Below are 18,993 nucleotides of genomic sequence, written 5' to 3'. Positions count from 1 at the left end.
GGATAGTTCACCCCAAAAAAATAGAAATTCTGTCATTAATTATACTCACCCTCATGTTGTTCCAAATCCGTAAAACCTTAAGATATTTTAGATGAAATCTGAGAGCTCTCTGACCCTCAGACAGCAAGGGTACTGTCATGGTCAAGGTCCAGAACGGTAGTAAGAACATTGTTAAAATGGTCCATGTAACATCAGTGGTTTATCTGTAATTTTACAAAACTACGAGACTACTTTTTTATGTGCGAAGAAAACTAAAATAATAACTTTATTCAACGGCTCTTCTCCTGCAGATCACCCTAGAGCACCATTTTGGAGAGCATCAGGACATATGCGAGTACTTTTCCTGCACGTAAACAACTCATGCATGTGATGCTGCTGACATAGAACACGCATGTGCTGTGCCTTGTTTATATTTAGAGGAAAGTGCGCCCATGCGTTGTGGTATTCTCCAAAATGGTTTCTTAATTTTTAAATAATGGTGTTCTTATATCCAAACCCTTTCATCAAAATATCTTAGTTTGTGTTCCGAAAATGATTGGAGGTCTTAAGGATTTGGAATGACATGAGGGTGAGTATTTTATATTAGAATTTCCATTTCTGGGTGAACTGTCCCTTTATGATTCTTCAACTGTTCTCCTTTTGGTTTCCATGGAGAACTAACAGCACAAAGGTCTGCAAAGACAGAAGGATCAGTAAATAAGGACATAAGTCTTATTTCTGAGTGGAGTATCCCTTTAAAGTATGTATGGTTATAGAAGGAATTACTCGAGCGGACACTTCCCTCCAACAGTTCTTCCTTTAACCCCACCGACTGGCCTGACTAACAGCCTTTTAATAACACTCCCCAGACTCCACTCAACCTTAACGCCATCCTTCAGCTTCAGTCCACTCACGTGGAGAATCATGATCCCCTGCTTACACTGACACCGTGGTAATGGTCTCTGTGTGGGAGTCATCAGGCCCACGGATGCATCTGTTAGTGAGTGCCACTGAAATGCCAAGCATAAATAAATACCGCTGTCATGGGTTATTGACCCCATGATGAGTGACTAGCCTACTAGGGAAGTCTTAATAATTAGCTAAGCAAGCATGTTAATTTGAGAGGAGAGGCTGTGTCTCAGTTCAAGTGATTCAATTCAAACAATGGATTTACACTTGGGTTCAGCATGATTAAAGGTCTTGGTTTTGGGGAAGATTGCAGCTTTAGAGGCTGAAATACTCATATTTTTTAATATGTTCAGAGATTATGTTGAAGCATATGGTGCCACTTGAAGCATATGGTGAAATCTTTTTCCTGTTTATAAAAGGGGGAAAACGCAGTAGATAATAAAGACTTCTGATTTTTTGTACTACTGTAAATTTTCACTTTATTTTCATAGTTTTCCTGAGTGTTTTCTGTTGTAGTCATCAGCGGTGGATTTTAAAAAGCAGCAGTGTTCTCTCTCGCAGACACACACATACATTTTTCTTTCGCTCATTTGATCCATGCATTTATTCACTGACCCACAAAGAGACAGATGTAAGTATGATGTTATTAAATAAAACACATGTTTGAGCTCTTGAATTGAACAAATTGAATTATGGCCCACAAAACTCCCTGTTTTAGCATATTTTATGCACATTAAATGAAATTAGCACTACAGTTATGTTCGTTGACATTCATGTTCTGCTAAAGCTTGACCTTCAGACCAATAACAAAAAACAAAATAATCACATGACAGCTTATCCAAACTCGTTCAATCATGTCATATTTGAGCATGAAGTTTCTGATATTGCTTCACAATGGAAAGTTACCATGCAACTTAACCTAATTAATATTCATGAGCCGATGCTTTTGCATTGCTGTGACATTGGTTGGCTACACTTCTGAAGGCACAGTGACTCAAATGCACTGAAGGATAAAAAACAAGATCGGCAAAACTTTAAAAGGCATAGTTTTTCTTCCCCAGGATGACTACACGCTCATGTCCACTGCGAACTCTGTCCTAATACAAAGTTCATTGCCCCACTTTGATGATAAGCATAAGTGAGGCAAACTTCTCTTTCTGAACAACACAGGTCACTGTTTATTCATCCAGTGTTTCGCAGTATAAAAAAATATGAAGGCAGTTTTGATCAATCTTTAAAGGGCAAGAATGGCTAGACCACCCAAAAATGTCTATTGTTCATATATAATTTATTTTCCCCTAAAATTATATATATTAAGAAGCTGTCAACATTTCGGCAGCTGGAAAGTTCCTAGTCAAAAGTTCAATAAGACAGATGTTTGTTTTTCCCTAGCAGTGGATCATGCCCAGTAGGGATATGTTGTCACAAAAGGTCAAAGTGTGTTTAATGAAATTAACACACACACAAAAAAGCTTTTTATAGTCAGGTATACGGTCAAGTTTTCAAAAATATACGCACCCCAAGAAACATAGTGACAGCCAGCCTCCCTTGTATAATATACTTTAATTGCAAATTGAAGAAGGAATCCAGTATAATGCAATCTACAAATTTCTGAATTTATGCAAACAATAATAAAAACATAACACTGGCTCTAGGCAATGCAAATGCTAATTGGTTAACACTGAAGTAACCATATATAATGAAAACTGTATATGGTTTAACATTGTGTTTGGAAGTTTATTTGTTTTTTTGTTTTTTACAGTACCTGCACTTTGTTTATTTACAGTGTACTTTTCTAAGAAAGTACTTGGTAATATAAGACACCTATGGGTTAAGGTTAGATTCAGAGTTAGTAGCTACTGTACTTATTACACAGTTAAAAAGTATATACACAGTATGCTCATGAAGACTGTAAAAAATGCTGCCAGCATCACGTTACACATAATTAAACAAGTAAAAACTATGAATTGCCATATAATTTAGAGTGAAAAACAGTAAAAGTACTTTCCCATAAGTCTTATGTCGCTGGGGTATATTTGTAGCAATAGCCAAAAATAAAAAATAAAAATGTATCCTTGTATGAGTCAAAATCATACATTTTTATTTTATGCCAAAAATCATTAGGTTATCGAGTAAAGATTATTTTCCATTAATATATTTTTTAAATTTTACCATAAATACATCAAAACGTAATTTTTGTAGCAGTAATATGCACAATTTGGACAACTTCAAAGGATATTTGCTCAGTATTTAGATTTTTCTGCACCCTCAGATTCCAGATTTTCAAATAGTTATATCTCAGCCAAAAAATTTCCTAACGAACCATACACCAATGGAAAACGTATTTATTATTTATTTTATATTTTATTATTGACACTTAAGTTTTTGTGGTCCAGGGTCACATATGATTATATTTTATGTACTGTAAATAGCTTTGTTTCCTATTTCTGTTATCAGTAATGCACATTAGAGTGTTACTTAATGTACATAAAGCACTCTTTAGGTACACCTTTGTACCTAAAGGGTGATTATTAGTATATCAAAGGTACCTATGGCACATATTAGTATATCACGAAAGATACCGTGTCATGTGTTGTTTTGTCTTTGTGTGTGTATGAACCATTCGAAAGTGAAAGTGAAAAAGTGAAAGTGAAGTGACATTCAGCCAAGTATGGTGACCCATACTCAGAATTTGTGCTCTGCATTTAACCCATCCGAAATGCACACACACAGAGCAGTGAACACACACACACTGTGAGCACACACCCGGAGCAGTGGGCAGCCATTTATGCTGCGGCGCCCGGGGAGCAGTTGGGGGTTCGATGCCTTGCTCAAGGGCACCTAAGTCGAGGTATTGAAGGTGGAGAGAGAACTGTACATGCACTCCCCCCACCCACAATTCCGTCCGGTCCGAGACTAGAACTCACAACCCTTCGATTGGGAGTCCAACCCTCTAACCATTAGGCCACGACTTCATCATAGCTTTCTGTTGTTAAACACATATATTATGGTGGCTATTATTATAATTCAAGGTTAAACAAGATTTTGGTAGTTTAAGTCGATTAGAATAATAAAATACTTAAATATATGGTTAGAAGTTGTAATATATACAGGCATCAATGTGCCCTCCTGAATTTCTGGCAGTCACAGCTACTAATTTTTTTTTACTATAAATTGAACAGGATATTTTTAACAAGGCACTTGTGCTAATCAAGCAGGCAAACTATTACTGGCAAACGAACCTATTAGTCATTACGAAAAGTCAATGATATTTCTCTCTTGTCCAATATGTTGGATAAACTCTGATCTTCAGCCAGTGTGAACAGTAGTTAAGTGGGAACTGGCTATTCCCTGAGGTCTATTTTCTGGCAGGTCCAGCTGTCCAGACTCCCATGCACACCAAAGCCAGCAGTGAACTGTGAAAAAATACTCTCAGGCCTGATAAAAAGCTACTGGAGCCATAAAAATAAACGTGACATTGACCGACTACAACTGGCAAGCCATTCTCAAGAACGAGGTGTCAGTAGATGAATGTTGTCTGTTTATTTTTGTATTTTTTTTAAAGGATTAACTAACAGCTGGTGTTAAAATATGAGATTCCTCATAAATGGAGCCGAGTAGTTCCAGAGTCTGAGCTAAAGGTCCAGATCTGCGTCTGTTTTCTCTGAAAATCCATCATCAGGTCTGAGCCATTAAGGATATTATGCTCTGTTCTGAAAGAAAAGCTTTTTGAAATGGATAAACGCTTCTTCCAGAGATGTATCAAATTGCTCAGGGCTTTTCAGTCATTCCATAGAAAAGGCAGATTCATCTACAATTTTCTTTGAAAAAGGCTCTGTAGAGCCAGGTAAATTATATGAAGACATTATCATTGCTCGTGTCTAACTTTGTTGTACAAAGCTCAAGTGCCCTTTGAAAAACCAAGCTGCACTATTAAAAACAAAGTGGGGTTTTCACAATGATGCTTTAGAAGAACCATTATGGGTTCCCCAAAGAACCTTTCAGTGAACAGTTCTTAAAAAAAAAAAAAAACATTCTTTCAGAACATTTTAAAGAACCTTTTCACTGTAAAGAACCTTCTGTGGAATGGAAAGATTCCATGGAAGATAAAAGTTCTTAATGGATCTAATGATGCCAAATAAGGAACTTTGATTTTTCAAATGTTGTGGGGTGGATGTAAACTGTTCCATTTTGCTTTCATATACCAGAATGTCTGCATTTCAAAAACAAAGTGTTATCGTGTCGAATGCATGAATAGCATCTGTAAAATGCATTCGAGTACCGAGGTGTGTGAGATAAGCTCCTCTGAATCTGTTTAAAGGCAGGTTCATATCAGCACAGCATGAAGTAAATTGAATTTGTCGGACATACATTTACTCTTTGATTCCTGTCATCTGCAGTCTTTCTGACATTCTCCAGGCTTATCCATAGGCAGATTTTATTTGTATTTTTTTGATGTAGTTTTAAACTCCACAGGACATTGTCCTCCACTGCAAAGAAATCAAAACCTACCTGTGACCGTCAAGCACATCCCATTATTCCCAAGTTACACCACATCGTGTCATGTGGAGTTTTAAATTGGAAAGATGCATGGTCACAATGATGTTTTTAGTTCTGCTACTGTATAGGAAATGTAAGCAATTCAGATATTCCATACAGATAGTAAAATACACAGAGAAGAGATCGCTGGAGGAATGAAAAATAAGTGAATTCTGTTAAGTGACTAAGTGCTGAAACTCAATGACTCTAGAGTTGTATTTATAAAGCATATACCAAGTTCCCCTGAGAAATTCACCTCACCTGTGGTGAGAAAGATACAGGATATAATGGTCTTCATTATAACTGCAATTCTGAAAGGTGCTGAGAGGGGGCGCTACTCTACAGAGCCAATGCAAATGCCATCCAAGCAGGTCTCCAACAATCACTAAAAACACTATAGATTTATTCTTTGTTTGGAAACGACATCATTTTTTGTGCATTGGGCCAAAGAGTTAGAAAATGAAGTCAAGCTGTAAGTGATTTCAGACTTTTTCTTAACACGCGCCCTCTTCACTGCAGTGACGTCAACCAGCCTGACAGGCAGAAAACTGTCCGTCTCTGAACAGGCTTGAGTTCTTGGGACACGCATTTCAGTGATATCTATCTGGAAGTGGGGATTAGATAAGGAATAATAATAATAATTTAAAGCACCTTGGAAACGGTAAAAATATGCCTCTAAAGGCATTCATTATCTTGTCTTGTTGCCTTGAGAATGCCAATAAAGAGAAAAGCACAAAAGCCAAGTGTTGGCCAGACATCAGTTTTTAATACCTCAAGGAAGCCTGAATAGTTTTATCAATGCCAACTGAAAGTTAATAAAAAAAGGAGCCCTGGCAGAAAGGATAGCTATTAAGATGAATCATCAAAGGCCAAATAATGCATTTACTAAACAAACTTTACCAGATTGTAACACATCATTTACTAATATATTAGTCTCACAGCATGTTCTCTGGAAATAATTATCATCCACACTGTAGCCTGGCCAAAGAATGTGCCTTTTACTTAAAACACTGGCAGATGAGCAGCCCAACAACAGAGCTCAACTTACACACTTAAAAGAAAGAGGAGTCTTCTCTCTCTCTCTCTCCCTCTCTCTCTCTCCATATATATATACAGCATATATATATATATATATATACACACACAAACACACACACACACACACACACACACAAAGCTTTAGGACTTCATTCCAGACATGTTATTAATAAAAGCAGTAATATTACGGATGCAACTCTTTAAAGTGCAGAGTCACCATGAAAACTAAATTATTTTGTTTACAGAATTATCAATAAAAAAATAATCCAAAGACTTGCTCAGTGAGCACATCTATGAATATATGATGGTTTTTAATGGAGCCAAACATGCAATGAAATAATGTTTTTGTTGCCATTTATATATTAATTTATTTTTCCAAATGCACGTCAAATGTTTTTGTTTTCTAATTTAGCTATACTGCTGTAATTAATTACATAATTACATTAAAAACTCTAATCACAGCTATTAAATTAACTAATTTAAACACACCAATGCAAGTTTTTTTTTTTTTTTCAGGCCAAATGAATCCTGAACTAAGGTCATGTCAGAATAATGTGCATTCATAAATGGGCTCGGCTGGTGCGAACGAGCGTGTATCAACATGATTTCTAAATATGAGGGATAAACACTGAGTATTCTGGATGGCTTGGTTAGTAGAGGGCCATCAGGGCTTTTTGCTCTAATTATTATGTTTTCACAGCACTGCATCGAAGTGATTTCTCTGCCTCTTAGTTTCAGTGTACTCTGCGAGCCTCAACGCAACCTGCCACACAATCTGAAGGGAACAATTAGTTCATCTAAAGAGTTTCATTGTGTTAATATTCATAATTCAGACCCCCTTGCGGTCTGTAACATTAGTCAGTACAAGGAAGCATAAAGAGCTGTTTTTAGATGGATACTTTCATAGATCAGGGGGGGTTTGGCATATATCTTTTGGGAGGAGGATGGGGAAGAAAATCATAACCAAAATAGCTAGTTTTTTATGGAGACAGAGAAAATTTCCATTTGTTTCCATCTGTGAGATTTGAGAACAAGCACACACACAGAGAGAGTTTGTGTGTATTTTTAAGCTTACTGCTTGATTTACTTAGTGATTAAAAATCATTTGTTAATAAATATATTAGATTTAAAAAAAGTTTTTATAAATGTTTGTTTAATAAATAACACATATAATGCAATTAATGATAAAAAAAGATAAAAAATAGCTTTTATAACACAGGCACTGGCACTTTACATGAACAGTGTACTACAGTACTACATACTTTACTACAGCAGTATAAAAAGAAGATTGGGTAGATTTTGTATCATAGTAACTATCAATTATTAAAGCTAATACATCAAGAGTTAGTATAAATCACGATTTTAGCCTATCTTGTCATGGATTATCATAATTTTGACAAAAACCTTTAAATTCCTATCTAATTTATTACAGTAAAAACTCATTTTAAGTGAAAGAAACTTATATTCAGCCGTGCATTCATCAAGCTGACTCATGCCACCCATGTTATTGTAAGATGAAAAATATCATCCAATCTCTTTCTCTAATTCAGAAGGAATATCGATTTTTATAAGTCTAATCAATATTTGTTTGAGTGAGTGACAACTTGATTTAGGCTAAATCCGCAACACTGCAAGCTTTTTACCCATACTGACATAATATTTTTCCCTTGATCTCATTCAAAATTCATAAAAAATACATTGAAATATGAAAGCACTGACCCTTTGTTTAAAAACATTAATCTAATTTTAAGAGTTTCAGGCCCTACTCTGTACTCTATTTATAAAAAGTGCGAGCTGCTGATGAATTTCATGCACATCCGAGCCTGTGTAAAGGCATGAGAAGGCTATGAATGATTCAACGCTTATGTTATTCACACTTCTGTGCTCCTGAACTCAGTCTAGACAGCTACCATTGTTTTACCAAACTAGACAAATCCATCACATGCACCATGGCATCAAAAAGCAATAGGGTACAATCACTGCAGTGTGTCACTCACACTCGCATTTATTTCAGTCTTTTATCACGCTTAGCAAGACACTTAGAAATGAGGAAATGTGTCTTCTGACCCATTTTATCTTCTTCTGTTTCTTCATGCTTTCTTCTCCCTCGTCATTATAACTTTAAAATTAAATAAATATCAATACATACTCATTCTGGTCAAGAAACACCCACTCAACCAAAAATTGAAAACCACAGCACAGCATTGATTTGACGAGGTGGCGACAGATCTTCTGTGGTGTCTGGTAGCATAATGTCAACTGCAGGTCCTCCGGTTCCTGTACATGATGTAGCACAAACCTGCTTTTCCAATTCAACCCACAAATGTTTGACGAGGTTAATTTGGGTGAATCATCATGTTCCTCAAACCATTCCTTTACGATTCTGGCAGTGCAGCATGGCACATTATCCTGTTGGTAAAGGCCATCAACGTCGGGGAACACAGTTGCATTGAATGGGTGCATTTGGTCCACAACAATCTTCAGATACCTGACAGCTTCAAAATAAATAACTGTACAGAACCATGACCCCAAAATCAAGGTACAAACCGAACTGTGACTTCTGTGACTTGCATTTTATGCATCGTATGTTTTCTGAAATTGTGAGTTTTCCTGAAGAAAAAAAAATAATAATAATATGACTTGGGCTTGTTAATGCAAGTGCTTATTTAAAAAAAAAATCCAAATTCATTAACATTAGAAATTCAAACTTGTATGAGATCCAGTGATTCTCACAAACATGAAAACAACAATTCTAAAGTCCAACAAATGCATTCAGGTGAGAGAAGGCTAAAATTTCCCAATTCTTATCCAACTGAATGTTGCCAATGGTGACGGTGGAGTTAAAATAAACGTGCACAAACAAAGCCCTCCATGAGCCGAAGGTCACAGGCATGTTGAAGTGTTTGTCCAACAACACAGCGTTATTAATGTTTAAGATTACAGGACAGATAAAGGGCCAGTTTCATTTGAAACCTGCAGTGGTGACAGAGGAAAAGAACTTGTGTTCTCTCTGACAGGAAGTTCTCAAACAGTGTAGTGTATAATCATTCTGAGATCCTGGGCAGGTGTTTATGTTAAGAGACAGCTGAGAGACAATGCTATCCCATCTTGGCCAGTGGTTGCGGTCTTGGCCCCGGTCCACATGCCTGGAAGTAAAAATAACCCAGTGCACGTCTCCTGTCATCTGTCACAACACACTAGACTGACAAGAGCCCTCTCTCGCACATACTCGTATGCCCACATTCTCTGCCTTTTCCATTATGAAACAACTTATTCCCAGCCGCCATACTTCACTTGTTTTAACAGCTCTACGGTAATGCACTTCATCCCTGTAAAAAATAAATGCATGTTCTGTAAGCCTCTCGCCTATGTATTTTGAAAACAAATATATATATATATATATATATATATATATATATATATATATATATATATATATATATATAATATATATATATATATTAAATAAAATGCAATGAATACTATAGATATTTTAAAACTAATAAAAATGACACAACACAATACTATTACTAAAATAATTTCATACCCAATAAGACATTTTCCTGAGTAATTGAGGCTTGAAGTAGCATGGTGCACCTTCATGTTTCTTCAAGTGCACAATCAGCAGAGTTGCGCAGGCATCATGCCTCACCAAACCGCATGCATCAAGAGCAGTCCACACTGACTGAGTGAGTCATTCACACTGGACACGGTCTTGCATGCAAAAACAGTTTCATGGAGTGCAGCTCAATGAGAGATGGTGCAAGCGTCCCAAGACTTTCATTTTGAAACAGAGTATAAAAAACAGCACTCACGACTGTGCTGGAAAAGAATTGTAGTGTTGCCTCTGACCAACTAAAAACTTCCAAAAGATTACTCAAATAAATCACTGTGGACTGTAGGATGATATACAACAAACACTATACTGACTTGAAGGTATTTTTCATCGATTCAGTACTATTCTGCCACAATAATGTAATCTTAAACTACAAGATCTTCATTTGAAAGCTTTTCTCACAAAAAGCAATTCAATGTAAATGCTGATTAATAAGCATGCCATGGTTTACTTTGATTACAATCCCTTTTATTTAAATAACATCATTACTTCTAATATGAATTTCTATATATTCTTATGTTTAGATGTAAAAGTTATAGAATGCATTTAAATTTATCAATGTGCAAGTCTTACTTATTTTTTCACCTGGTGCAATGTTTCCATCTGACATTTCAGGAGTTGTTTAATTAAGTTGTTTAACTTTAATATATATATATATATATATTACAACTGTCATCTATATATTTATTTACATATAGGCAGATATACTGTACTCACAGATAAATATCACCTTTGGGTTCAGATTTATGTTTAGTAAATGTAAATAGCAAGCCAAAGTTATGGCACTCACACCATTAATGTAAAAATACATTTAATGATAATTTAGATTGGTATGTGGGTGTGTAATGTATTTTCATTGGCAAAATAAAACCATTACGCATGTGTAGAAATTATATATTATTTATTATTGTATATTATCAATATTAAAAATAATTTTATATATATATATATATATATATATATATATATATATATATTATTTGATATTATTTCTGGCTTATTGTAATAAATGGTAATTTTGATAAAACACAAGATGTGCAACAAACAAAAAAAACTAAGCAACACACACTTACAGACAATCAAAGAAAAATCACTTTAAACAGCAAATAAATAAATCGATTTAATTCACTACACCCCTTCCACTCCACCAGAAAGACTGAGGGAGACTTAATTAATTCAACTAAATTTCCTCCAGTTACATACTATAAAAACAATGAACACGAACAATATTGCAAACATGTAGCAAAGCGAGGCAGGGGTTCTACAATCTATTCCATAACTCTAATATTCAGAAGAACACAAATTAACTTTGTCATTATTCAAAAGTAATCATTAAACCAGGCAATGCATTCCAGGATTAACTGCTCCATTCATAATTGCAATACATATTCAATATTATGAAACTTTGTAAGCTGTTCATTTTTTTCTTCTCTTGCTGACTGAACTGCTTCACCATATACAAATAAAGAAATGTTGCTTTCTCAGAAGTCAGTATAGCCAGAAGCAAAAGGACATTGTCTGCTCTCGTCCATTTTGCCTAGTGTTATACATTTAGCTAAAAGGTAGCTTAAGGACATTGTGGGGAAAAAACTAAACAAAAACAAAACGTTATACTTTTAGTACTATATCATGAACTCTAAATGTATGAATAACAATTGCCTTCCAGACTCGTCTGAAAAACACTATGTAGCTATTTTACTAATTTTACCATGGTAATATCACAGTGAAGCATCTCCCGTGTCTCTTATGTGGCCTGTTTTCAGAGTACTTGTTCTCTGAGGTTTTACCTCTCTCTCAGACCTTTGACTTGTTAAATTTAATTACGCTATATAGGTCATATTAGCATGATGTGAATAATGCACATATTCACCCTGCATCAGATGTAACCTGCAGCCCATGAGATACAGGACTGCAGAGAAAGCAATTACCAAGCACCAGAGAAAGGTGAAATGGAACTATATAGGGATGATTAATTTGAGATATTATTCAGAACATTATATCAGAAAATGTTTCACCACCAAGCTTATTTGTATTCATATGTTAATGTCTGTTGAGCAATGTTATGAAGCATAAAAGAGATGTTTGAGGATACACAAAATGTGAAGACAAACCACTGGATTTAGATTTTTCTGATTCCTGGAAAGCTACTAATATGACAGACGCAAGTATATATATATATATATATATATATATATATATATAGTGCAATCGCCCATTCTTTTTGTAGCAAGCTTTTTTCATCAATAGTACACAACATACATTTAAACTATTCACACATTAAACTTTTTGTGATATTTTTTACGATTTCAAAAGGGGGTTTTCACAGCAAAGCAACAGAATAACCACATTTGGTTCATAAAAGAGCATTTTAATAATCTAAAGAACCTTTTTTTCCAGTAAAATTAATATTTTTGTCTAATCCATGGATGTTAAAGGTTTTCCATGGAACCATAGATAATTCCAATAAAGAACCTTTATTTTTAAGAGTGTACTGGCAGCATCACTCAAGTTATCAGTCAAAATACTGTATGTTGAAAAATCTATGCATATTGACAACATATCCATAGTAACATGGTACAAGTAGCTTCCCATCGCTGGATAAAAGCCTTTGACTCCAGTGTCTGAATATCAGTGGTGATATGTGGGTTTGGTATGTATGTGGGTGAGCTCTCAGCCCGTCCAGGATAAAGTGAATGATGAAGTTCAGCTGAGTGGAAACCCACAGCGAAGGGGAAAATACGCTTTTCACAAAATTTGGAATTGGTGAACTGGAGGATCCGCATTGCCATGTGACAGGAAAAGTAATCTAATGGATTTGCTTCAGCAATGTCATCTTCTATCCAACTTAAAAAGTCCTGAAGTATTAGGATTCCCATTGTGCTTCAGCACACACTGACCCAAACCTTCTCCATTAGAATAATTACTGTCTGATAGAAGTTCAGGGTGTATTCAAATACAGCTTTTGTATACTAAGTACTGGTGCATGCTTCGAAATGCAAGTAGTGTTTTGCCATTAATGTTATTGAAATATTTGTTGAATAAAAATGATCTTTGGAAATGTCCCCTCTTGTAAGTATCCTCTTTCTTTGTGGCTTTTTATCCAGTGTAATATCACATGTCCTTTAACACTTTCCAAATTAAGAAGTATTGTATAGTAACTCCCTTCACATTCACGTCATGCTTCAAGATCTCAACAAAATAATGAAATAAAATAATGCAAAAGTGACACTACACTTGACTGAAACTTTAACCTCTGGTGTTGTTGTAATGAGTGAATAAGCACACATACACACAAAATGAGAAAATGTTATCATGCTGTTACCATGTTATTACTATAAATTGATGCAAATCTAATACTATAATTACTGAAACATTAAATATGACTTTCTGAATGTATATTTAGTGGAAAGAGTACGTGTGGTTTTAGAAAGGAAAATTTAAAGAGAAAAATTATTTGGGCAAATCAATATATTATGACTATGTAATATGTAATTCTACCTCCATAAAGATGTAGTTACAACATCTACTAGCCGCCAAAGCTTACCAGACAGATCCTGAGCTCCTGACATTATGTTGCTATTTCTGAAGTGCTTGACCCTGTTCACAGTGAACGTCTCAGTGATGGGATGGAGCTAGAAAATGATCTATAGGGTGGCAAGAGGATGACATGAGGATCATGAAGGGTGGCAACACCAAAGCAAGCGTCCATGCATAGTTCTTGAGTATTTATGGCCTGATATACACATCCGTGCCCATGAATGTGCAAAACAGTTGCATTACCACAAAGTCATCATCTAGTTTTTAAATAAATTTAAATAAAAGAATATCAATATCCAGGACAACAAGTCACTGTGTATTAATCACATCAAAAAAAATTATAAATGTCTCTGAGCTCGTAGGAGTAAAGGTTTATCATTAGTACACGTTGTTTTATTAATACTACATAGCCCACTTAGATTAGTGTATCAAAGCACTGAAGTGTTTTATTCTCTGTTATGACCATTTTAAAATGTCTGTATGTGTACGTTATGGAACCAACTCATCACATCTCAAGGTAAAACATAATTTTAAGAGGTGATTATTTTGTATGAATTTGTTCATTTCTGTGATTGGCATAATTTAAATATCATTTTTATTTTCAGAAAGGTCTATTTTGATGATGATGGTGAAGCAGGCAGTCAGAGAAATTAGTTACTGTACTCAACAAAAGTCAAAATAAACAAAGAGAAGTGTTGTGGAAAATAATACAGCAGTCCCAAACGTCTGGATGAACTGGACTTCTCAGAAGACCTCTGAGTTAGCGGAGAAGTAGTAATTTTCCAACTCACGAACAAACAGAAAAACAATCCATTTGTTCATGAATTGGTCTACACTGGTTGGGCTGTGTGTTTGATTCACCAGAAAGAATCTTTTACATATTCCAGGATGACAATGCTGAGATTTATTGGACCCAAATTGTGAAATATTGGTTCAGTAAACATGAGGAATCATTTTCTTGTATGAATTGGCTGCCACAGAGTCCTGAGGTTAACCCTATTTAAAGTCTTGAGGATGTGCTGGAGTCAACTTTACAGAGTGCTTTGACAAAATCTTGGCCAAAAACTTGATGCAACACACAAATGATTGTTGTGATGTTGAATAATGTTGTCGAAACAATGCCACAATGATGGCACAATATAATCAAAGCTAAAGTGAAGAAATATTAGAGTGTGCTTTTTTGGCCAGGCAGTGCCATTCAATGGGGTTAAAGTCAGGACTTTGTGGAGGCCAGTCTTTTACAATTTACAGCTAATGAATCTTGATATTGTCATCCTTGAATATGTACATGGGAAAATCTTCCAAAATGACTGTATAAGAAATAAAACAGTTACAGCTGGTAAAATAAGTATTCAACACGTCACCATTTTTTCCAGTAAATATATTTCTAAAGGTGCTGTTGACATGAGCTTTTCACCAGATGACAGTAACAACCCAAGTAATCCATACATATAAAGAAAATAAGACAAATAAGTTCAGAAATTAAGCTTAAACAAAAGCCTTTGTTGGTGATGACAGCTTCAAGACAACTCCTGTATGGAGAAACAATGTCACATGCGTTGCTCAGGTGTGATTTTGGCCCATTCTTCCACAGAGTCTTCAAATCTTGAAGGTTATATCCACCCTGGTTTCATCTTCATCATCATGGTACTTTAGCTGTTATGACTGAAGCAGCTAATATTAAATTCAGCTTAAAGTGGCAGGATTGATTTTAATTACTGATAGATTTCAGCTGGTGTCTTGGCTTCCCATGGCTTTTGGCGAGACACGCTTTGTTCATGTGTTCAATACTTTTCCCCAGAGTCATTCCATTTTGTTACACATGGCTCCATTTCTGAATTTATGTGTTTTGCTTTCTTCATATGTATGGATTACTTGGGTTGTTAATGACATCTGGTGAAAATTTCATGTCAACAGCACCTTTAAAAATATATTTACTGACAAAAATGGTGACGTGTTCAATACTTATTTCACCCGGTGTGTGCACTGCATCAGTTAGGGTTAAAAGAACTATATCAATCACTACACTGATTAAATCCTATTTGCTTATTTAAATCCAGATGCAGACTATTTTTTTAAAGTCAGGTAGTTAAAAAACGTAATTTGAAGCAATGCCGCTTACTACCCTGATTAGCATAGTGTCATTCTCTTCAGTTGTTTTGAGAAAAAAACATTTAAAACCTAACCATTACACAGGCCTCTAATCATGCTAGATATTGCTAATTGACTTCTTGACGCTTTTCCCAAGTGGCGCGGATGAATTAATAGCGTAATTGAAATTGGAAGTGATTATGTGCACATCTCTGTTTCAGTGGGAGAGGGAAGTGACCTCCCGACCTGTTCTTATAGTAATGAGGAGGCAAGCCGTCCCCATGCTGCTATTCGGGCAATGACTAATGCTAACTGCAGCCATGATTGCCCATATTTGTGAAGGCCAGAGTACGTCGAAAACAATTTCAGCATAACAACCGCCTTCCGCCATCTAACGCGGGAGAACATATTGTGAAAATAATGGCAGGGTTTCAGACGTCAGAGCTGTTCTGTCCCCATCTAATCAAATGCAACCAGTAGGGCCGTTTTGGCGCAACAGACTTTATTGGGGATGGTTCGGTCTCCACAGCTATTACAAGCAACCGACCTATGCATTCATATATATGAATGCAATGTTCTCCTGCCCATACAACATATTAATTTCTCCCTCCCAGGTGGCAGCAGGAATTGGCCCCTGAACACAACTGATATGAAGGAAACGACCCCCTAATGCGCCTGAATACTAACATCACACAGTCAGCGAATGTATTAACAGACACAGGTCAGTCTGCAGGCACGTCTCTCCAGAGCTCTGAGCTACAACAGAGCGACAGATGGCTCTGCCACAGCTGTAAAAGCAATAAGGACATCGTGTTGAAGAAAGCAATGAGATTTTGAAAAGAAATGGATGACTAGTTGACATGAGCTTTGCTGCTTTAAGTGGTCATTATATTGGTGGTTCTTAATTGCTTTTGCTTGGGACTAAAACCGTTTTTTCACACAAAAGCAATAAGATTCATTTATTTCTAATGAAAAAATGTATGTAAAAGTTAGGAGCAGTAAGATTTTCTTTTAAGAAAAAAAAATACTTTTATCAAGCAAAGTGACAGTTTAAAGACATTTCTAATGTTACAAATATTAATTGCACCTTTTTTTTTCAAACGTTTGAATGGTAGTGTGTTTTTATATATATTTAAATAAAAATTAAAAAGCTGAACTAAAAAGAAAGCAGAACAGAAAAGCAAGTTACATATCAAGTTACAAAAGTTCATATACTTAACTTTTATATAATTGTATATTGTTATAAAAGTTAATATTACAGAGGAACCATTTTGGATTAATCTGTTCAACATTCTGATTTTCATTTATTATTTGCAATGAAAGTGCGGGCCAAACTACATTAAAACCTTCAAAAGTAAAGTGTCAGCTGTTTTCACTTTCTCACAAAATGTTAAGTGTCTATCATAATCATAATGGTCCAACAAAAACAGACACACAAAAATTGTTTTACTGTCCAATGCCATATAATACTGACCAAACTATGAATAAACTTAGTATCTGTATAATATAAGGTGTGATACCAATCAAATACATGACCCAAACATATCCAGTGTTGGGGGTAAGGCATTACAGGTAACGTAAGTTACGTAATCAGATTACTTTTGAGTAAAGTAGTTTTTGAAGTACTGGTTTTCTCATTTCTCATTTATTCACCATTCACCTCTACTATCCCATGTTGGAAGAAATTGGGAGTGAGATACAGAGGGAGAGGGATTCATACTGCTTATGTATTAAAAAGAAAAAGTTAATTTCTCAAGTGTTGGGTGGTTCGTTTTGATCACTGGACACTTGTTAGGTTTTGTTTAGACTGGTCTTGTCGTGGTGGGAGAGACTAGCATGTTAATTCAGCAGGAAACGGTGTTCTTTAACCAAAATGACTGGTGTGTATTGTGTTTATCCTGTGGGGAAAGAGTCTCTGTCAAGGTTCACTAACCACAGTGTGGTTTAATAAGGCCTGTTGCCATCAGCTAAAGGGTCAACTGGTTTTTCCCCAAAGGCTTTTACAGCATTATGTAACAAGACAGACTATATACTCCCTCAGGCACACTATATTTTTCATTGCTTTGAGAAAAACTGTCCTGCCTCGACCCACGGGATGATGAGCCAGAAGACTGGAAAATACATTTCCAAACAGCATTCTCTGTCTTTCACACACACATTTGCAAAAACTGTCCAACCTGCTCCGTGAGAGCATTTCTAGAGAGTGGCATTGGATGCAAAGATCAGTAAGAAATGCAACTTCCCTGCATGGGTTGCCCATTTATTTTAAATTAAAATAAAACCCTGTAAATATAAACACACACTAATCGCTGCTGAAGTACTTTCTTCAAAAATGACACCGGGTTAAAAATGACTTGATGAAAATGACCCTGCCTTGAGAGGATACTTAAATACAAATTAAACCTTAACCGGTCTAAAATTAAGTATACATGCAACAGTATAAGCAAAAAAAAAAAAGTGAAAACAATTTACTCTTAAAATCAGCATTGAAGGTGTGTGTAAAAAAACCTACATTGCTTTAGCTCTAAAACTGTAGAGGCAGAAAAATGAAAGCATTGACTCTAAATCTGGAAGTGCATCAGAGTTAATCTTCAGGGAGATGAGAAATGGATGGACAGCAAAATAAGAAAAAAGAAAATACATTAATAACAACATGAATTTACCAAATTAGGCATAACCTAAAATTGTACAACAGATCATATTAAAGGGTCTGGACAAGTTAAAAAAGACAGTGGAGTGCTGTGAGAGTGGAGCACTATGAATTTATAAAGTCGAAGGAGTATATAATTTAGTGAGAAATATGTATATATTTTAAAAGGAATGAGAGAAAAGACATTTGAGCAAAAACACCAGAAAATGTAGCTTTGCATTGCAGAAATAATTACATGTTCCATTATTTTAAAATGGTAATATTTCAAAATATAGATTATTTTATATATATTTTTTGATCAAATGCAGTCTTGCAAACATTGTCTGTCTTTAAAAGCGGTCTGTGCAAAGAATTTAGCTATTCTATGTATGTGATCCAGATATATATATATACTGTACAAGTCTTGAAGTGAAATGCATATCAGACAAACATATGTTGACAAATTGCTGTACATCTTTAAGAACCTGGCACAGAATCATTTTCCCAGTCATTCTGCATTCTCCTTAGGGGTCTCGTGTAAATATCTGTGGCTCAGATTAGCAGGCGGTTTGACTCTAAAGGTTATTATGCAGAATCTGGATTTCCTCAATTTCTGCCCTTTTACCCTCTAAAATCCTGCGTCTGATGCAGCATG

Source organism: Carassius gibelio, chromosome B3 (assembly GCF_023724105.1).
Source record: "Carassius gibelio isolate Cgi1373 ecotype wild population from Czech Republic chromosome B3, carGib1.2-hapl.c, whole genome shotgun sequence".
Lineage (NCBI taxonomy): Eukaryota > Metazoa > Chordata > Actinopteri > Cypriniformes > Cyprinidae > Carassius > Carassius gibelio.
Note: the sequence above shows the minus strand (reverse complement) of the source record.